This window comes from Rattus norvegicus, chromosome 1 (assembly GCF_021556685.1).
Source record: "Rattus norvegicus strain SHRSP/BbbUtx chromosome 1, alternate assembly SHRSP_T2T, whole genome shotgun sequence".
Lineage (NCBI taxonomy): Eukaryota > Metazoa > Chordata > Mammalia > Rodentia > Muridae > Rattus > Rattus norvegicus.
Window position 1 is genome coordinate 1,002,331 of NC_141534.1, and position 23,819 is coordinate 1,026,149.

The window sequence follows — 23,819 nt, forward strand, 5'->3', positions numbered from 1 at the left end:
TCTTTTTTGATGAATTTTAGTTGAAAATTGATTTTATTTGATATTAGAATGGCTACTCCAGTTTGCTTTTTCTGACCATTTGCTTGGAAAATTGTTTTCTGGCCTTTCACTGTGAGGTAATGTCTGTCTTTGTCTCTGAGGTGTGTTTCCTGTAGGCAGCAGAATGCAGGGTCCTCGTTGCGTATCCAGTTTGTTAATCTATGTCTTTTATTGGGGAGTTGAGGCCATTCATGTTGAGAGATATTAAGGAATAGTGATTATTGCTTCCTGTTATATTCATATTTGGATGTGAGGTTATGTTTGTGTGCTTTCATTCTCTTTGTTTTGTTGCCAAGACGATTAGTTTCTTGCTTCTTCTAGGGTATAGCTTGCCTCCTTATGTTGGGCTTTACCATTTATTATCCTTTGTAGTGCTGGATTTGTAGAAAGATATTGTGTAAATTTGGTTTTGTCATGGAATATCTTGGTTTCTCCATCTATGTTAATTGAGAGTTTTGCAGGATACAGTAACCTGGGCTGGCATTTGTGTTCTCTTAGGGTCTGTATGACATCAGTCCAGGATCTTCTGGCCTTCATAGTTTCTGGCGAGAAGTCTGGTGTGATTCTGATAGGTCTGCCTTTATATGTTACTTGACCTTTTTCCCTTACTGCTTTTAATATTCTTTCTTTATTTTGTGCGTTTGGTGTTTTGACTATTATGTGACGGGAGGTGTTTCTTTTCTGGTCCAATCTATTTGGAGTTCTGTAGGCTTCTTGTATGCCTATGGGTATCTCTTTTTTTAGGTTAGGGAAGTTTTCTTCTATGATTTTGTTGAAGATATTTACTGGTCCTTTGAGCTGGGAGTCTTCACTCTCTTCTATACCTATTATCCTTAGGTTTGATCTTCTCATTGAGTCCTGGATTTCCTGTATGTTTTGGACCAGTAGCTTTTTCCGCTTCACATTATCTTTGACAGTTGAGTCAATGATTTCTATGGAATCTTCTGCTCCTGAGATTCTCTCTTCCATCTCTTGTATTCTGTTGGTGAGGCTTGTATCTACAGCTCCTTGTCTCTTCTTTTGGTTTTCTATATCCAGGGTTGTTTCCATGTGTTCTTTCTTGATTGCTTCTATTTCCATTTTTAGTTCCTTCAACTGTTTGATTGTGTTTTCCTGGAATTCTTTCAGGGATTTTTGCGATTCTTTCAGGGATTTTTGCGATTCCTCTCTGTAGGCTTCTACTTGTTTATTAATGTTTTTATGTGTTTCCCTAAGGGAGTTCTTCATGTCTTTCTTGAAGTCCTCCAGCATCATGATCAAATATGATGTTGAAACTAGATCTTGCTTTTCTGGTGTGTTTGGATATTCCATGTTTGTTTTGGTGGGAGAATTGGGCTCCGATGATGCCATGTAGTCTTGGTTTCTGTTGCTTGGGTTCCTGCGCTTGCCTCTCGCCATCAGATTATCTCTAGTGTTACTTTGTTCTGCTATTTCTGACAGTGGCTAGACTGTCCTATAAGCCTGTGTGTCAGGAGTGCTGTAGACCTGTTTTCCTCTCTTTCAGTCAGTTATGGGGACAGAGTGTTCTGCTTTCGGGCGTGTAGTTTTCCTCTCTACAGGTCTTCAGCTGTTCCTGTGGGCCTGTGTCTTGAGTTCACCAGGCAGCTTTCTTGCAGCAGAAAGGTTGGTCTTACCTGTGGTCCTGAGGCTCAAGTTCGGTCGCGGGGTGCTGCCCACGGGCTGTCTGTGGCGGCAGCAACCAGGAATACCTGTGCCGCCCCTTCCGGGAGCTTCAGTGCACCAGGGTTCCAGATGGCCTTTGGTGTTTTCCTCTGGCGTCCGAGATGTGTATGCAGAGTGCAGTCTCTTCTGGTTTCCCGGGCGTGTCTGCCTCTCTGAGGGTTTAGCTCTCCCTCCCACGGGATTTGGGTGCAGAGAACTGTTTATCCGGTCTGTTTCCTTCAGGTTCCGGCGGTGTCTCAGGCAGGTGTCCTGCCGCTCCTGGGCCCTCCCCCACAGGAGCCCAGAGGCCTTATACAGTTTCCTCTTGGGCTAGGGATGTGGGCAGGGGTGGGCAGTGTTGGTGGTCTCTTCTGCTCTGCAGCCTTAGGAGTGCCCACCTGACCAGGCGGTGAGGTCTCTTTCCCACAGGGTCTGGGCGTGGGTTCATTTCTGGGTCTGCAATTATATTCCACTGTTCTATCTGCCTGTCTTTATACCAACACCATTCAGTTTTTATCACTATTGCTCCATAATACTGCTTGAGTTCAGGGATAGTGATTCCTGCGGAAGTCCTTTTATTGTTGAGGATAGTTTTAGGTATCCTGGTTTTTTTGTTATTCCAGATGAGTTTGCAAATTGTTCTGTATAACTCTCTGAAGAATTGGATTGGAATTTCATTGGGGATTGCGTTGAATCTGTAGCCATCTTTGGGTAAAATGGCCATTTTTACTATATTAATCCTGCCAATCCACGAGCATGGGAGATCTTTCCAACTTCTGAGATCTTCAATTTCTTTCTTCAAAGGCCAGAAATTCTTATCATACAGATGTTTCACTTGCTTGGTTAAAGTTACACTGAAGTACTTGATACTATTTGGGACTGTCATGAAAGGTGTCTCCCTAATTTCTTTCTCTGCTTCTTTGTGTTTTGTGTAGATGAAGGCTACTGATTTATTTGAGTTAATTTTATACACACTTTGCTGAGGGGATTTCTCAGGTTTAGTAGTTCTCTGGTGGAACTTTTGGGATCACTTAAATATACTATCATATCATTTGCAAATAGTGATATTTTGACTTCTTCCTTTCCAATCTGTATCCTTTAATCTCCATTCGCTGTCTGATTGCTCTGGCTAGGACTTCAAAAACTATATTGAATAAGCAGGGAGAGTGGGCAGCCTTGTCTAGTCCCTGATTTTAGTGGGATTGCTTCAAGTTTCTCTCCATTTAGTTTAATGTTAGGTACTGGTTTGCTGTATATGGCTTTTGCTATGTTCAGGTATTGGCCTTGAAATCCTGTTCTTTCCATGATTTTATCATGAAGGGGTGTTGAATTTTGTCAAATTCTTTCTCAGCATCTAATGAAATGATCAAGTGGTTTTTACCTTTCAGTTTATTTATATGCTGGATTAGGTTGACCGTTTTCTGCATATTAAACCATTCCAGCATACCTAGGATAAAGCCTACTTGATCATGATGGATGATTGTTTTGATGTGCTCTTGGATTCAGTTTGCAAGAATTTTATTGAGTATTTTTGCATCGATATTCATAAGGAAACTTGATCTGAAGTTCTCTTCCTTTGATGGATCTTTTTGTTGTTTAGGTATAAGAGTAATGGTGGCTTCATAGAATGAATTCGCTACCACTCCATCTGTTTCAATTTTGTGGAATAGTTTGGATAGCACTGGTATGAGGTCTTCTATGAAGGTCTGATAGAATTCTGCAGTGAACTCATCTGGATGTGGGCTCTTTTTGGTTGGGAGACTTTTAATGACTGCTTCTATTTCTTTAGGAATTAAGGGGTTGTTTAAATGGTGTATCTGTTCTTGATTTAACTTTGGTACCTGGTATCTCTCTAGGAAATTGTCCATTTCCTCCAGATTTTCAAGTGTTGTTGAATATAGGCTTTTGTGGTAGGATCTGATGAGTTTTTGAATTTCCACTCACTCTGTTGTTATGTCTGCCTTTTCTTTTTGGATTTTGTTAATTTGGACACACTCTCTGTGTCCTCTGGTTAATTTGGCTAAGGGTTTATCTATCTTGTTGATTTTCTCAAAGAACCGGCTTTTGATTCTGTTGATTCTTTCTATGGTCCTTTTTGTTTCTACTTAGTTGATTTCAGCTCTGAGAATGATTATTTCCTGCCTTCTACCCCTGGGTGTATTTGCTTCTTTTGTTCTAGAGCTTTTAGGTATGCTGTCAAGCTGGTGACATATGCTCTGTCCTGTTTCTTTCTGCAGGCACTCAGAGCTATGAGTTTTCCTCTTAGCACAGCTTTCATTGTGTCTCATAAGTTTGGGTATGTTGTACCTTCATTTTCATTAAATTCTAAGAAGTCTTTAATTTCTTTCTTTATTTCTTCCTTGTCCGGGTTATCATTGAGTAGAGCATTGTTCAACTTCCATGTATATGTGGGGATTCTTTCCTTACTGTTATCGATGACCACCTTTAGCCTGTGGTGGTCTTATAGGATGCATGGGATTATTTCTATCTTTCTGTATCTGTTGAGGCCTGTTTCAGACCGATTATATTAAAAAAAAAAGATTTCTTAAAAACACATCTCTAAAAATCAAAGCGATCGTAGCCTCTTCTTAGTGGAGATCTCCTGTTCTCAATATGTTTAGGTTTGTGAGAGCTCATTTGCTACCAAAACTTACTAATTGGTATTGCTTTATGCAGTGTTGTCCTGTGGTACAAATACTATCACTAGATATTACTTAATTTTATTTGATGATTTATGAACACTTTTTTATGACGAAGCAAAATAGACATGTTGGCACCATCTAACATTTTAAAACTATCAAATGGTCAATAAATCAATTTATCCTTTTATTTCTGAAGAACATTTAAATCTGGTCGAACTAAAAGAACATAACACTTTTGGAAAAATATGCACCCTAGCAACCCTGCATTAGAAGCCAAGATGGAGAAAAGCTCCACAATAACCATACCCTTCCCCCTGGTGCTGTGGTAGACAGGAAGGAAGGTGATCCAAACACTGTAGAACACCAACATGCTAATTGTTAGGAACTTGGCGTCATTGAATCTGTCAGGAAGGTTCCTAGCCAAGAAAGCCACAGTGAAGCTCCCCAGAGCCAAGGAGCCCAAATATCCCAAGAATAAGTGGAAGGCAATGACTGAGCCTTTGTTGCAAATGATGATTATCTTTCCATGTTCAGATTGTGTATCTCTGTCAATAAATGGAGGAGATGTCACCAACCAGATTGCACAGAGAACAAGTTGGATTAGGGTACAAATGGGAATGAGCAAGTTAATTGCCCCTTTTATCATCATCCTTCTTATCCTTCTCCCTGGTGTAGTGAGCTTGAAAGCTGTGACCACAGTTATTGTTTTGGCCAGCACAGTAGAAATAGCAACTGTGAAAAATATTGCAAATGTGGTCTGCTTCAGGATGCAGGTGGCCTTGTTGGGATGTCCAATGAAGAGCAATGAGCAGAGAAAACAGAAGACTAGAGATATGAGCAGGATGTAGCTGAGAATGCAGTTATTGGCTTTCACAATGGGAGTATCCCTGTACTTCACAAAAGTGACTAGTACTAGAGTTGTGATGGCTGAGAAGGACAGGGCCATGCAGCCTAGAGCCATCCCCAGTGGATCTTCATAAGCGAGAAATGTCACAGCTCTTTGGAGGCACTTGCTTTGTTCTAAGTTGGCGTATGAATCATCTGGACACCGCACACACTGCTCCATATCTACTGGCAAAGAACAATAATCCCTTATAAGATATCATGATCATGTAGTTAATAATCATATATTTGTTTTATTCAGAGGATATATTAATAAATAGCTTGGTGTTGAGAATACATTTTGTTCATTATTGCTCTAGGGTCTACTAACTTAAGATTGCTGTCAATTAACCTATGCTTTGTGAGGGAACAAATCGTTATCATAGAAAATGGAAAAGTTATCTCTTAAACAAAAATGAAATAAAAATATGATGATTACTAATATGCATAATCTCAGTTCATTTTATTTCTCAAACTATAAATTTGCTATTGCCGACATATTTTTTGATGCCGGTTGATGAAAACCATTAGGTATTGTGTTTGCTCTGGGAATTGTGCACTTTGTCTGTATCTATACATAGGCTTGTGAACATACAATTCCTCATCCAAATCCTGTTTGTGTAAAGGAATATTCTCAGTTTTGAAGCCGTATTGCTCATAAATTTATGCATGTCCCTCTTATTGTGGCATCATTTCCTTTCCCCCAACTAAACTTTCCATGATTATGGATATAGAAAGTTATGGCATGAAGATTATTGATATTGACATTCATTCTGCTTTCCTTAGTTAGGCTTTAATTAATGATAAGCACTCTCCCATTTCTTGTGGCATTCTTTAAATCATCACTCTTTTCCTAATTCTTTGATAGGAAATGCCTAATCCTTTATGACATGTACGTTCTTAAAATATGTTTCAATAGAGAACACTTGTTGTTCTGAGCATCTTGTCTCTGTCAGGGACTAAGCTGGGTGACACAAAGATAGTAGACAGTACATGTAGTCAAGATTCTTTGTACAAAGAATGAAAAAAGAGCAAACATCTGCTTAGGCTACACCTAAAATTATTTTTTAAAAATTGTAACACATGTATGTCCCACTAAATATTTTCTGCATAATATAAAACCATTAAGCATTGGATTGTGAGAGACATGAGTTGTTTGTAGAAGATATTGCAGGTAATTTACTGGGTCCAAGAGAAAATGATATTACTTAACTAATTAAATTCTGAAACATGGAGATTTTTGGGCTGTAGTTTCCATCTAGGTCATATCATACTTCTAGTTTATAAAGAGAAGGTATTCAAATTCATCATATTTTCTTCTGCATGCAAGCATGTACCTGTATCATTGGCAATCTCATTTTTTTGGCACTGTACACAATCAAAGCAGCCGTCGGCTGTTTGTTTCTGATGACTTTTTCTGAATCCTGCAGTACATGTCACACTACACACTGAGGAGAGAACCTGAGGCAATACACATACAGACACACAGATACAAAGACATCCAGACATACACACACATAGACACACACACACAGACACACAGACAGACAGACAGACACACACACACACTTATATAAACATGAACTATGCACATTTTATATGATATATAAATATGTATTTAATTTGTATGTGTGTGTAGTTCATGATTGCATCATATGTAAAATGACACACAGATTAATATATGGGATATTAACAGATATATTCCTCTGATAATTTATTATTTTGTATCACCCGGCAATGCACTGAATGTCATACAATAATTACTTTGTCATGTAATATTATATATGTAACATTTCATGTGTCAGAATCTAAATTTTGTCCTTGCTAAACTTGTTAATTCAAATGGAACATTTTTGTGGCATCAGTTTTTCTCTCAAGATTTAGAAATATGATAATAGGAACACTGAGTTGTAAGGAGAGAGAAGGTAGGATATATCAAGAATTGTTCAGTGAGTAAGAACAAAGAATTTCATATAAGACTCTCATACAATTAATGATATTTGTCTAAGTGTAAAAGAAAACTTTAATCCCTATTCCATCCCTCCCCCTGCTTCTATTAAAGAGCTTCTCCAACAAATTGGACACCCTGGCTTCATTGATCTAATATTCTTATATTCTGTGGCATGCACCCTCCACAGGACCAAGAGCCTCGCTTCACTCTGATGCCAGATAAGGCAATACTCTGCAGAGGAGGGGAAACTGGGAAGGAAGATAACATTGAAAAGTAAATAAATAAAATTAATAATAAAAATCTATAAATTAGAAAAAGAAAAGTTTGAATCTGGAAAATTACTTCTCTTAATCAATCCATTCTATACTCAATTGGGCTACAACTATGTTCATATAATCAGATAAATTCATTGTTTATATATATATATATTGCTATAAATTTAATAAATATATTTCTGTAGTATGGGGTAAATAGTCACATAGATGCAATTGAACATGGGATTCAGAGTCCTTTGATCCCTATGACCAGATTTCATGAATTTCAGTGTTATTAAATTTTGGTGCTTGTAACTGAGAATGGTCATTTGCAAGTGTATTAATTGGTCTTAACCACATGGATATTATTTGAATGTTTGCTATTTTAAAATTCAGACATCTTTAAAAAATAAAAATTGTAATATACCTACCAATGTTTCTCCTGTGACCCATTCCCAGTCTTCACATATATGAAGTTGTTGACTCTGTGGTAAACAAGGAAAATAGCTTCCTATTTTCACTTTTAATCCAAGGCCTTGTGGAAAATTCCAAATGATGAAAATGTCATACTTGGCACACTCATTTTCCTTATGATTCATGTTCACCAGTTCTCCAACAGGGATAGTAAATACCCTAGTTTTAAGCAAAGAAGCCACCTAAAGGAGATTAATCATTATATGATTATATATGCATATCAATACAGAGAATGCCAAATTGAGAATGTCCCATAATCTTTTAATGTCTTTCAGAAAAGACAGGTGTGTTAAATTAATCCCATGTAGTAAAGTACATGATACTGCATTATTACAAGTTATAATTACATGTTATACTGTATAATTAGAAGTTAATATACTTCAAATAAATGTTTGATGGTTAAAAAAGCTAGAATAAATGATTATCACAGAACAAATCACATGGTATGTGTGTGTATGTGTACACATGTCTGTCAAAAATTATATTTAAAAGCTGGCTAAATAAATATGTAAGAAATAAGGGGAAGTTATAACTCTGGAAGTTTTGGAAGTAAAGAATGGTATGGGATCAATCATGTACATACTGCATATATGTATGAAATAATCATTAACTTAATGAAATGTGCACTCTTAATCATATGTGTTGTTATAAATAATTATTAATTTAAATGAATAGCTATTATTGGAGCACATGTACTTATTTTTGAGAAATTCTTTTTGAGAAAAATATTCTAGTCTATTCATCACTTAAGGATTTTATGATAAGACTCTTGGCTCCTTTTGAATTTTGACCTCATTCGGTTAAATGTTGAAACACATTTTCACATAATTCACTTATATTTATAAAAAATGTATTGTCTCCTATTAAAACTATCACTGTGCATGATATATACCCATATAAAAAGGTCATTTTGGAGTTTTTCAGTATAGAAAACTATACACTGAGAGATAACCTCTAACAAATGTATGTGAACTTCTCAGCAGCCTGAAAGGTCACATTGCTATATCTAGGCATAATGAAATGTAAGAAACGTTACCTGCTGACAGTCAGTATATAGTCCTTTGGGTTTGGCCATTTCCTGAGACTCTATTTGTTGAAAAATGAGTTCATGGTAGGTGTGGGCCACAGCATACACAGCATTATACAAATTGTAACCTTCTTCACTCAGGACCATGTCGAATGTGTGCTGCGTTAACCATTCCAATGGGTTGCTGAATGTAAAACAATCCATTTTCTTCTTATTCTTTGAGATTGAACAGTTAAAATGATTCCACTGCAGCATAGACTGTGAAATATCTACTGGATACATAGATGTGTTTATTGTTTCCATAAAATTTCTAAATATAGCGATGTCATTGTGGTGGTGGGCAAAAGTGACAGTCCCGTGGGAGAAATCAAGACTGAAATCTTTTTTGTTTGTGATGACATCCCATTGTGAGGTTGTGATCCAGATTCTCTGTGCACCTAAATATGCCCATCTTCTAAAGCTGAATTCTAGATTGGAGTTCATTTCGCCATAAATGATAACAAACTTTGCTGAAGATGTCATAAGTTGTTGGTCATATATCTTAACTCTTGTCTTGAATATCTGCATGGTTTCTGGGATCATATTCACAAAAGCTAATATTGCATGCCTTTCCATTTCTTCTCTCAAGTCTGAGAGAAACTGAATACCTTGGTCATCATTTGAGATGACCAGTCCTATCCAAGTCCATCCAAAATGAAACATCAAGGAGACCATGCCACGGAACAAATATGTGTCCTTGGTGGCTATCTGATAGATATAGGGAAACTGGTCATGATCACTCAGGTTAGGGTTAAATGATCCAAAGAAAATCTGAAGAGTATAGAAGAGAGGATGAAACATCCACATGAGGAATATGATTGTTAGGAGGTTTAGACATATATACAAGTAAAGTTACTCACCGTTCAGAACTCAGATTGAGGGTCGTAAAATTAAACTGTAGATATCATATATTTTTCATATTATATTCTAGAATATTCCTGACAAATCTGAATGTTCTATAGAACAGTTTTTCCTGTTTGCCCAGGATAGCTATACAATCTGATTATTTTATTGTGTGTGTGCGTGTGTGTGTGTTTGTGTAGCAGTATACCCACAAATGCATGGGGTCCAAGTTTTCTTGTAGGCACATGTAAATGGAATTTAAAAGTTGGTAACCTGTCCAGTGTCACACATTATTACCTTTGGTGTCCTTGAATAAATTGACAGTTTTAAGGAAGTTGTCCATGATGGTCCTGTCAGGTGTACATCACAACGTTGCTTTATTCCACAGAAATAATTAATTCGTTTGAAATTGTTGCTTTGATGTGAATATGCTTCATCCAGAACTCCCATTGTATCTTCACACAGGCCAAAATGATAGTAAATATCAAAACATGTTGGATAAAAGATAAGGATTCTTGTTGATCTCATCGGTAGCAAAAAACAGTACCAGAAAAAACTCATATTTTCTTGCTGGTATCCTAAAACCAAGCATAATGATGATTAAGGGAGATGTATGAAAAATAAAATTTCAGTTGCAGTTAAGTTTGTACCACAAGACATTCTAAATCTCTGTCTAAATGTCATGAATTAAGTGTCATAAGTTAGAGATCTTAAGATTTGAATACAATTTAAGAATTCATAGACCTAGGACACTAACATATGATAATTTTTTTAATTGTGAAAGTCAATAAGGGGACTATTTTATCACTGAACACCATCTTCAAACTACATTAGAGCCCAATTGAGTAAAACTGTTATAGTATAACCATGGATATGTAATTCCACAAATACAAAATTAGAAGCATGACTTAAACTACATATGAAATACGTAACACATTTGCATTATATTTTTAGTGTTTAAATGTACTTCATATTCAAATATGTTAATAATATTTAATATTTTTTGAATAATATATTACATCAAAAATTTTGTTCAACTTTTATATTCATACACTTTTGCATTAATATCATTAATGCATATTTTATAATGTCTATTACTCATGATCCTATACCTAATGTTGCATACTGACTTGTTTCAAAACTCAAAATATCCTTTGAGTATCAAGCAGAGTAAAAGAGCATAAAATATTAAAAAGTGAATCATTTAGAAATATTTTCAAAAGGCTTTATATAATAATTCCTAACATAGAGTAAGTGTTTGCAAAATGAATTATGTATCTGTGTAAATTATCTAACAGTCAGTTTACTTCGAAAAGCGTACCAGTGTTTTTAGGAGAGAATTTATAGTATCAGTAAGGACATTTTTCAAATTTCAAATTAGCGAAAACTCTTTCAAGTCAAACATTATGAAAATGCTAATTTTATGCATAGTGAGAAGCATTATCAATAATATTTCCTGGTCCATAGAACATGCATTTAATAGTTTTAACTGTTAGTATTCAATAAACAATAAATATTCAAAGATATATTCCACTTAAATTTATTTATTCATTTCAAGTACATAAAATGATACAATACACTATATAACCTGAGTAATATCTTATAAGCTCCATTACACATCAACTTAAAGTTACTTTTCAGTGTGTTGTTACTATTTTAATTTTGTAAAAGTGGATTGAGATTTCTCTTAACACTTCAGGCTTCTTAATTCTTTAAGATTCTTTAAGAGTTGTCTGAGCAGTAAGATCTTCTTTCACTTGGAATTTGTTCCTCTGCCCAAGCACAGTTGGCAATTCATCTGTTCATCTCTTACTATTAGCAATTACCTCTCATCAGGAGTAAAACACCAAACATGCTCTTTTGCTGAAATTAGCACTTTTCAATTAAATGTTTGGAGCTAAGTTTTCCTTTCTAAACCGTAAAAGTGTATTGACGCAATTCACATATTTGTAAACTTAAATCTTACTATCACTTATGGAAGTGTCAGTAATGAGAATGTCCACTATTTTTTCCAATGAGATCTGGAATGATAAAGAATGCATCAGAAATGAAATTTCTACTGACCTAACACAGAATTACAATACTGTGAAGCCACAACTACTATTACAGTGTACATAGTATACTGTGGCTATCAATTCAAAAATACTTTGTTTAAATCCCAAAGCCACAAGAATTGAATAAGAAATGGGATGAGAGTCAGTGATATAAAAGTGCAGGAAACTTCAGTTTATGAAAGAATGAAGTCCCAAGCACATTGATTAGCTAAAATTTGAATGATTTTAACACCCCTTCTCTCATGATCTGCAGCCACTAATGATAACATCTCACACTTGGAATCTAAGAAGTATGTATCCACATTGAGAACAGCTTCTTATCCACAAGAAGTACATTTATTCTCCTAGATGTTCTCTAATGTTACATATTTTTAGAAATTAAGAAAAATATTGAATATCTATATAATGCAGATAATAATTCTAATATGTGCATAAGTGTTTGCATCACTGGATGAAAAGATATTCTGGTAACAGTATAAGAATTCTGGCAGGCTTTTCCATATTCAGTGAGAGCCCCAGAATGACAGGAGAGGCTCATTTAAAGACTATTTTATAATGCAAAGCATATATATGTGATCATAATATATATGTAATAATATACATTTAATCATATATAGTAGACATCCTTCCACCACCCCACCACACATATTTCAATGTATAAGTGTATGCCCAACTTTTAGAGGCCAAAATTAGATAACCATTTTATTGAGGCCTTTACATGCATGCTTATACAGGAATGGTTGGCAGAAAGTTGAAGAGAGACAGTGATACAGTCACTAGCCATAAGTGGGAATTATGAATTCAAGGTAAAAATAAAAACATATTTCAACATATGATATCAAAAAAAAATTAAGTGATAGAATCCAGGCTCTCTCATTTTCCAGCTTTGTGAACTAGCGCCAATGGAGTAAACCTAAGGTAAACTGTGACATATTTGAAAATATTAAAATAGTGATTGAAGTTATAATTAATTTTCTGTGGTTCCTAAAGTTACAAGGAGAAAAAAAGGACAGAATCTCACAGGTTGTGTACACAGTGACATCTTTCTAATTCATAAATTGAAGCAGGAAATAATGTTAATAATTTACCTAAAATTAATAATGCTATTATAAAAATTTTCTTCAATAGGGCTCTCGAGTGTAAAAAGGACAAAACCGCAGTTACTTTGCAAATCTCCATCATTATCTTCACTCCTCTTTATTCTCCAAAAGCAATTGGGTTCAGTCAAGCTGCACAAGATGAAAGAAAACTTCAGGGAAAAAAGGCAATAGTGAAAGCACACAGCTTCTTCATGTCTGCTAGGATCTAGGATGGAGCAGTTGTGAAACCTGATTCTTATGTAGGCAAACATAACACACACATTTACACCAGTTTGTATATTTTAAGGCTTCTGCTCTCTGGAGATCCACTTAATTACATTCAACAGCTTCTTTCCATTTATCATATGTTCTGCTCCCTGGATACAATGGAAAAATTCTGGCCTCAAGCTGTACATCTGAGGTCTGAAAACTTTTGATCAAAACATTTCCAAAAACATGTTTGGAGATAATGTTCTCCATCCACAGCTGTCATGATTTCATTAACATCCATGCCATAAATATTCCAAAGGGCAATTTTCTCTTGAACAGCTACAATAGACCATGTGTCAACAGCAATACATATGAACCCAATAGATTTCCTCAGAATTTTTATATAAAGACACGAGTTGCAATGGCATAAATGTTCCATATCATTTGGACTTTGAGTTGAATAATGACACATTATGTCTTTCATTCCCTGGTGTAGGGAAGGGAAGTTTCACATTCAACATTGAGCCAGGAATTGAGAATTTTACAAAATCTCCTCAGATTTCCCTTGATTCTTATCATCTGGAGAATATGTCATTATGCTAAATCCAAAAAATCCTGGAATCATATAGATTCAACACCCATCCTGTCCAATATCAGTTCCTATGCAGACATTTTATGAGCTGTAATGCTGATCACTTGCCTGATAATCATTCCTTGACACTTAAAGACATTTGGTAAATATTTTTTTCTTTGTTGTTTGTTCACACCTCATTAAGATGGTTGGGAACAAATTTATATTTTTTGTTTAAAGGAATGAAAGTATATAGCTGTCGTTTATGAGGGAGAATTTTATTGCTAATGTTAGCATTTAACATTTATTTTTTATGTCTAGTTGGTATTTGTTTTGAAATGGTATTGTCTCTGTTTACATTGCAACAAGACAGATGTATGTCTGATATGTAGGTTGTTGTCTATAGGTAGGAGAGGACTGGTACCAGTTAGGTCAATGCCATGATTGTACAGTAAAAAAATAAGATGAGAGACACCGCCCGGACATGAAGGGACCAGATCAATGGATCTCTGCACCCAAATTGCGTGGGAGGAAGAGCTAAACCTTCAGAGGAGCAGACAAGCCAGAAGAGAATACACTCTTCCCACATTTCTGAATCCAGAGGAAAACACCTAATGCCATCTGGGACCTCGGTACACGGGGGCTCCCAGAAAAGGCATTGCAGGCCCTCCTGGTTGCAGCCCTCACAGAGAACTCAAAAGCAGGCCCCCATGAGCAACTTGAGCTGTGGGATCACAGGTAAGACCAACGTTTCTGCTCCAAGCAACCTGCCTGGTGGACTCAGGACACAGGTCCACAGGAACAGCTGAAGATCAGTAGACAGGAAAGACTACACACCCGAAAGCAGAACACTCTGTTCCCATAACTGGCTGAAAGAAAACAGGAAAACAGGTCTACAGCACTCCTGACACACAGGCTTATAGGACAGTCTAGCCACTGTCAGAAATAGCAGAACAAAGTAACACCAGAGACAACCTGATGGCGAGAGGCAAGCACAGGAACCCAAGCAACAGAAACCAAGACTACATGGCATCATTGGAGCCCAATTCTTCCAAAAAAGCAAACACTGAATATCCAAACACACCAGAAAAGCAAGATCTAGATTTAAAACCACATTTGATCATGATGCTGAAGGACTTCAAGAAAGACATGAAGAACTCCCTTAGAGAAATGCAGGAAAACATAAATAAACAAGTAGAAGCCTGTAGAGAGGAATCACAATAATCCCTGAAAGATTTCCAGGAAAACACAATCAAACAATTGAAGGAATTAAAAATTGAAATAGAAGCAATAAAGTAAAAACACAGGGAAACAACCCTGGATATAGAAAACCAAAGGAAGAGACAAGGAGCCGTAGATACAAGCATCACCAACAGAATACAAGACATAGTAGAGAGAATCTCAGGAGCAGAAGATTACATAGAAATCATCGACACAACAGTCAAAGATAATGTAAAATGGAAAAAGCTACTGGTCTAAAACATACAGGAAATCCAGGACTCAATGAGAAGATCAAACCTAAGGATAATAGGTATAGAAGAGAGTGAAGACTCCCAGTTCAAAGGACCAGTAAATATCTTCAACAAAATCATAGACGAAAACTTCCCTAACCTAAAGAAAGAGATATCCATAAGCATACAAGAAGCCTATAGAACTCCAAATAGATTGGACCAGAAAAGAAACTCCTCCCATCACATAATAGTCAAAACACCAAATGCAAAAATAAAGAAAGAATATTAAAAGCAGTAAGGGAAAAAGGTCAAGTAACATATAAAGGCAGACCTATCAGAATCACACCAGACTTCTCACCAGAGTCTATGAAAGCCAGAAGATCTTGGATGGATGTCATACAGACCCTAAGAGAACACAAATGCCAGCCCAGGTTACTGTATCCTGCAAAACTCTCAATTAACATAGATGGAGAAACCAAGATATTCCATGACAAAGCCAAATTTACACAGTATCTTTCTACAAATCCAGTGCTACAAAGGATAATAAATGGTAAAGTCCATTATAAGGAGGCAAGCTACACCCTAGAAAAAGCAAGAAATTAATCATCTTGGCAAAACAAAGAGAAGAAAAGCACATAAACATAATCTCACATCCAAATATGAATATAACAGGAAGCAATAATCAGTATTCCTTAATATCTCTCAACATCAATGGTCTCAACTCCCCAATAAAAAGACAAAGATTAACAAACTGGATATGCGATGAGGACCATGGATTCTGCTGCCTAAAGGAAACACACCTCAGAGACAAAGACACACACTACCTCAGAGTGAAAATCTAGAAAACAACTTTCCAAGCAAATGGTCAGAAGAAGCAAGCTGGTGTAGCCATTCTAGTATCGAATAAAATCGATTTTCAACTAAAAGTCATAAAAAAAGATAAGGAAGGACACTTCATATTCATCAAAGGAAAAATCCACCAAGATGAACTCTCAATCCTAAATATCTGTGCTTCAAGTACAAGGGCACCTACACACATAAAAGAAAACTTACTAAAGCTCAAAACACACATTGCACCTCACACAATAATAGTAGGAATTTCAACACCCCACTCTCATCAATGGACAGATCATGGAAACAGAAATTAAACAGAGACATAGACAGACTAAGAGAAGTCATGAACCAATGGACTTAACAGATATTTATAGAACATTCTATCCTAAAGCAAAAGGATATACATTCTTCTCACCACCTCATGGTACGTTCTCCAAAAGTGACCATCAAATTGGTCATAAAACAGGCGACAACAGATGCAGAAAGATAGAAATAATCCCATGCGTCCTATCAGAGCACCATGGCCTAAAGCTGGTCTTCAATAACAATAAGGGAAGAACACCCACATATACATGGAAGTTGAACAATGCTCTACTCAATGATAACCTGGTCAAGGAAGAAATAAAGAAAGAAATTAAAACTTCTTAGAATTTAATGAAAATGAAGGTACAACATACACAAAGTTATGGGACACAATGAAAGCTGTGCTAAGAGGAAAACTCATAGCTCTGAGTGCCTGCAGAAAGAAACAGGAGAGAGCATATATCGGCAGCTTGACTGCACACCTTGAATCTCTAGAACAAAATGAAGAAAACACACCCAGGAGGAGTGGAATGCAGGAAATGATCAAACTGAGAGCTGAAATCAACCAAGTAGAAACAAAAAGGACTACAATAGAATAAACAGAACCAAAAACTGGTTGTTTGAGAAAATCAACAAGATAGATAAACCCTTAGCCAGACTAACCAGGTGACACAGATGTGTCCAAATTAACAAAATCGGAAAAGAAAAGGGAGACATAAAAACAGAATCAGAGGAAATCCAAAAAATCATCAGATCCTCCTAAAAAAAGTCTATATTCAACAAAACTTGAAAATCTGCAGGAAATGGACAATTTCCTAGACAGATACCAGGTACCAGAGTTAAATCAGGAACAGATAAAGCATTTAAACAACCCCGTAAATCCTAACGAAATAGAAGCAGTCATTAAAGATCTCCCAACCAAAAAGAGCCAAAGTCCAGATGGGTTCAGTGCAGAATTTAATCGCACCTTCATAAAGACCTCATACCCATACTATCCAAACTATTCCACAAAATTGAAACTGATAAAGCACTACTGAATTCCTTCTATGAAGCCACAATCACTCTTATACCTAAACCACGCAAAGACCCAACAAAGAAAGAGAACTTCAGACCAATTTCCCTTATGAACATCAACGAAAAATACTCAACAAAATTCTTGCAAATCGAATCCCAGAGCACACCGAAATAATCATCCATCATGATCAAGTACGCTTCAACCCAAGTATGCAGAGATGGTTTAATATACAGAAATCCATCAGCATAATCCACTATATAAACAAACTCAAGGATAAAAACCACATGATCATTTCATCAGAAGCTGAGAAAGCACTTGACATCATCAACACCCCTTCATGATAAAACTCCTCGAATGAACAGCAATTCAAGGCCCCTACCTATACATAGTACAAGTCATATACAGCAAACCAGTAGCTAACTTTAAACTAAACTGAGAGAAACCTTAAGCAATCTCACTAAAATCAGGGATTAGAAAAGGCTGCTCATTCCCTCCCTACTTATTAAATATAGTTCTTGAAGTTCTAGCCAGAGCAATCAGACAACAAAAGGAGATCAAAAAAGTAGAGATTGGAAAGGAAGAAATCAAAATGTCACTATTTGCATATGATATGATTATATACTTAAATGATCCCAAAAGTTACACCAAAGAGCTACTAAACCTGAAAAACACCTTCAGCAAACTGGCTGGGTATAAAATTAACTAGAATAAAATAGTGTCCTTCCTCTATACAAAATAGAAACAAGCCAATGCAGAAATTAGGGAAATGACACCCTTCATAATAATTCCAAATAATATAAAATACCTTGGTGTGACTTTAACCAAGCAACTGAAAGATCTGTATGATAAGAACTTTAAGCCTGTGAAGAAAGAAATTGAAGGTCTCAGACGATGGAAAGATCTCCCATGCTCATGAATTGGCAGGATTAATATAGTAAAAATCGCCATTTTTACCAAAAGTGATCTACAAATTCAATGTAATCCCCATCAAATTTCAAATCCAATTTGTCAGAGATAGACAGAACAATTTTCAAATCCATCTACAATAACAAAAAACTCAGGATAGCTAAAACTATCCTCAACAATAAAAGGACTTCTGGGGGAAATCACTATCCCTGAACTCAAGCCGTATTCCAGAGCAATAGTGATAAAAACTGCATGGTATTGGTACAGAGACAGACAGATAGACCAGTGGAATAGAATTGAAGACCCAGAAATGAACCCACTCACCTATGGTCCCTTGATTTTTGACAAAGGAGACAAAAATATCCAATGGAAAAAAATGGCATTTTTGGCAAAAGGTGCTGGTTCACTAGGAGGTCAGCATATAGAAGAATGCAGATCGATCCATGCTTATCACCCTGTACAAAGCTTAAGTCCAAGTGTATCAAGAACTTCCACATCATCCAGATACACTGAAACTAATAGAAGAAAAAGTGGGGAAGAACCTCAAACACATGGGCACTTGAGAAAATTTCCTGGACAAAACACCAATGACTTATGCTCTAAAATCAAGAATCCACAAATGGGGTCTCATAAAACTACAAAGCTTCTTTAAGGCAAAGGACACTGTTGTTAGGACAAAACAACAACCAACAGATTGGGAAAAGATCTTTACCAATCCTATAACTCATAGAGGGCTTATATCCAAAATGTACAAAGAACTCAAGAAGTTAGACTGCAGGGAGACAAATAACCCTATAAAACATGGGATTCATAGCTGAATAAAGAATTCACAGCTGAGGAATGCTGAATGGCTAAGAAACACCTAAAGAAAGGTTCAATGTCTTTATTCATAAGGGAAATGCAAATCAAAACAACCCTGAGATTTCACCTCACACCAGTGAGAATGGCTAAGATCAAAAACTCAGGTGACAGCAAATGCTAGTGAGGATGTGGAGAAGGAGGAACACTCCTCCATTGTTGGTGGTATTGCAGATTGGTACAACCATTCTGGAACTCAGTCTGGAGGTTCCTCAGAAAATTGAACATTGAACTACATGAGGATCCAACTATACCTCTCTTGGGCATATACCCAAAATATGCCCCAACTTATAACATAGACACACGCTGCACTATGTTCATAGCAGCCTTATTTATAATAGCCAGAAGCTGGAAAGAACCCAGATGCCCTTCAACAGAGGAATGGATAGAGAAAATGTGGTACATCTACACAATGGAATATTACTTAGCTATCAAAAACAATGACTTATGAAATTCATAGGAAATGAATGGAACTGGATAATATCATCCTGAATGAGGTTATCCAATCACAGAAAAGCACACATGGTATGCATTAATTGATAAGTTGCCATTAGCTCAAATGTTCGAATTACCTAGATGCACAGAACACATGAAACTCAACAAGGATGACCAAAATGTGAATGCTTCACACCTTCTTTAAAAGGGGAACAAGAATACCCTTGGAGAGTTTAGGGAGGGAAAGTTTAAAACAGAGGCTGAAGGAACACCCATTCAGAGCCTGCCCCACATGTGGCCCACACATATACAGCCACCAAACTAGATAAAATTGATGAAGCAACTAAGTGCAGGCTGACAGGAACTGGATGTAGATCGCTCCTGAGAGACACAGCCAGAATACAGCAAATACATAAGCGAATGCCAGCAGCAATCCACTGAACTGAGAACGGGACCCCTGTTGAAGGAGTCAGAAAAAGGACTCGAAGAGCTTGAAGGGGCTTGAACCCCATATGGACAACAATCCAAACGAACCAGAGCTTCCAGGGACTAAGCCACTACCTAAAGACTATACATGGACTGACCCTGGGCTCCAACCTCATAAGTAGCAATGAATAGCCTAGTAAGAGCACCAGTGGAAGGGAAAGCCCTTGGTCCTGCCAAGACTGAACCCCCAGTGAACGTGATTGTTGGGGGGAGGGCAGTAGTGGGGGGAGGATGGGGAGGGGAAGCCCATATAGAAGGGGAGGGATTAGGGGGATGTTGACCAGGAAACCGGGAAGGGGAATAACAATCGAAATGTAAATAAGAATATTCAAGTTAATAAAGATGGAGAAGAAAAAAGCCTGTGTATTCAACAAATGATGCTGGGTCAAGTAACAGTATGCAAGGAGAAAAATGCAAATAGATTGATTCTTTTCTCCTTGTGCAAAATTCAAGTAAAATTGATACAGATAATATAGTACACTTTCACAATAGCGTACTATTCATCTATTAAAAACAATGACGTCATGAAACTTGCAGGCAAATGGATGGAACTTGAAAATATTATTTTAAGTGAGGTAACACAACCACAAAAGAACACACATAGTATATACTCACTGGTAAGTGGATATTAGGGGGAAAGTCTACAAATATCCAAAGTACAACTCAAAAAACATATGAAACTCAAGAAGCAAGACCAAAGTGTGGATGTTTCAGTACTCCTTTGAAGAGGGAAAAAATAATCATCATTGGTAGAGAAGGGGAGGGAGTTGGGAGAAAGAAAGAAGGGAAAGGAGAAAAAGAGGGCAGGATCAGGTATGCAGGAGTCAGGGGAGATGACATGGAACAGAGGTTTGTAGCAAAGGTGGATAAGGAACTTGAGGTACCCACCAGAAAAAACAGATGCCAGAAAAGATAGAGGTTGCTAGAATGCAACAGGGATAACAATAGATGAAATACCGAACAAATAAGAGAAAGGACTTCGGAGCTAGAGAGATGACTCAGTGGTTAAGAGCAGTGACTGCTCTTCCAGAGGTGCTGAGTTCAATTCCCAGCAACCACATGGTAGCTCATGACCATCTGTATTGAGGTCTGATGCCCTCTTCTGGTGTGTCTGAAGACAGTTACACTGTACTCATAAACAAAATAAAATCTTAAAAAAGGGGAGAGAGAGAGGGCTTCTAGAGAACATAATGAAATGTTAGTCACGGTCTCTGTTTAAGGGATGGGACCAAACACCCATCTCAAACATATTAACCCATAATTGCTCCGGTCTAAAGGAAATACAGGGACAAAGAGTGAAGCAGTGACTGAAGGAAAGGCCATCCAGAGACTGCCCCACAAATGGATCCATCCTATATACAACCACCAAACAAAGACGCTATCACTGATGCCAAGAAGTGCTTGCTGATAGGAAACTGATATAGCTATCTCCTTATCAATACAGATGCACAGGCTTGTAACCAACCATAGGACTGAGCAGAGAAACCACAATGAAGGAGTTGGAGGAAGGTCTGAAGGATGAAGGGGCTTGTATCCCTATAGGAAGACGACAATATCAACCAACCAGAACCTTTAGATGTACATGACACTAAAACACAAACCAAAGTATACACATGGAGAGACCTTTGGTTCCAGCTGCATATGCAGCAGAGTATGGCCTTATCTGGAGACAATGGGAGGGAGGCCCTTGGTCCTGTGAAGGCCAGATGGCCTAGCATACAGGAATGCATGGTGGTGATGCAGAAACATGTGGGTGTGGTGGGGAGCATCCTTATAGATACAGGTGTGAGGAGGTAATGGGATAGGGGATTGTGAAAGGGAAACTGGGAGGAATAATATTTGTAATATAAATAAAAAATAAAAAATCAAACAAAAGGCTAGGACTGGTGGAAAGCATCTGGGCTGGACTGGTGGATAAGCAGAGAGGCCCCATGGACATATGGAAGCCTTCCTCTGTGATGAATTAATGCCAGAGCCATCAGACAGCAAGGTTACAGCACTCCTATATAATACTGATTTCTAAAAATTCAATGAAGACTCTGCCTTCTGCCTCATGAAAAATAATGTTGTAAGACACGGACTTCATTTAGCTCAACAAAGGATCCTTTAAATATTAAGTGTACAATTTCGTTCTCTCTCTGACTTTTATTAGAGTAATTCTGGTGGTTAGTGTTAGAATTTCTTTAGTGAAACAGAAAGACTGAAGGAAATTAGGATTTATTTTGCATTACATTTCCAAGAACCATCCATCACTGAGGGACATTGGGTCAGGAATAACACTGGAGCCTGGAAGCCTGATCTGAGATCAGGAAGGATTGAGCCTCCAAACTTACCCCAAATGTTTTTGTCAGTTTGCTCCTTTATAAATCCCAGGCCCCTGATTCACCCTTGACTATGAATCATTAGTTATGAAAATGCAGGTGTGCATGTAGCACCTGCATTTAATCCCATTATTTGGGAGGCAGAGGTAGGTGGATCTCTAAGGTCAAAACCAACCTGGTCTATAGAGCAAGTTCTAGGAGAATTGGGGCTACAGACAAAAACCCTATTTCAAAACATTAAATAAAATTGAAGAGAAAAAAAGTAAGAAAATGCCTTAGAGCTGAATATTATGGAGGCATTATCACAATGAAATTCTTTCATGCATGTTTATCTTATTTTGAAACAAAAAACAAACAAACAAACGAACATGGCAAGCACAAACTGTTGAATTAAAAATGGGAAATTTTTTTTCGTCTTACTAAAAAAATTTAAAAACTCCTAATGTTACTACCTTGAAGATCTGGTAGAACTCTATGCTGAGTACTTCTAGCAAAGGGCTTTTTTGTTTATATATTTGTTTGTGTGCTTTTTATTGTTTTGTTTTGTTGTAGAGTGCAGTTTGTAAAATCATTTACATCTCATTGGCTGTTATGTAACATCTATACACATAGACACCCACAAACACACACACACACACACACACACACACACACACACACACACACACACATTTTCTCATTTCTCACACACTTTCCAATTTAGTGGACTTCAGATGATTCAAATTATATCCTTAAGACATTTAATTTCTTCTATCTATTGTAATGTTTTTCTATTTGTAATTTTATTTTTTCTTCAACATTTTATTTATTTACATTTTATCCCTTTTCTCCCTCTTTAATACCTACACCCCCACCCGGGTTTCATTGAAGATGCTCACTGTCTGACAGGCACACGCTCTAAACTCAATACCCTGGCATTACCCTACATTGGGGGAAAGGAGCCTTCACAGCAAAAAGGACTATTCCCCCTCAGGATGCTGGACAATGCCTTCGACTGTTACAATACTGGCTGGAGTCATTTGTCCCTCCACGTGTACTAATTAGTTAGTGGTTTAGTCCCTGTAATTTCTGGTGGGTTCTGGTTGGTTGATGTTGTTCTTCCTAAGGTGTTGCAAACCCCTACATCTCCTTCAGTATTTACTCTAACTTCTCCATTGGAGTCCCCTTGTACAGTCCAATGGGGAGCTGCAATCATTCTTATCTGTATCACTAAGTCTCTGTCAGAGCCTCTCAGGAGACACCCATATCTGTTTTTTGTCAGCATGCACTTCATGGCATCAGCAATAGTGACTGGTTTTGGATTCCCCTCATAAAGGATGGATCCCCAGGTGTGGTAGTCTGTGGGTGACCATTTTTCAATCCCCTCTCTACTCTTTGTCCCTATATTCCATTTCATGAGTGTTTTTCTCCCTTCTAAGAAGGACTGAAGCATCTACATTTTCGGCTTATTTGGTCTTCAGCTTCATATGGTCTGTGAATTGTT

The 23,819-nt window shown here is 37.1% G+C and overlaps 1 pseudogene; it reads right to left on the reverse strand.

Moving 5' to 3' along the window:
• Positions 1-4,527: 4,527 nt before the first annotated feature.
• Positions 4,528-13,160, reverse strand: Vmn2r116l-ps2 (vomeronasal 2, receptor 116 like, pseudogene 2; annotated as a pseudogene).
• Positions 13,161-23,819: the final 10,659 nt, after the last annotated feature.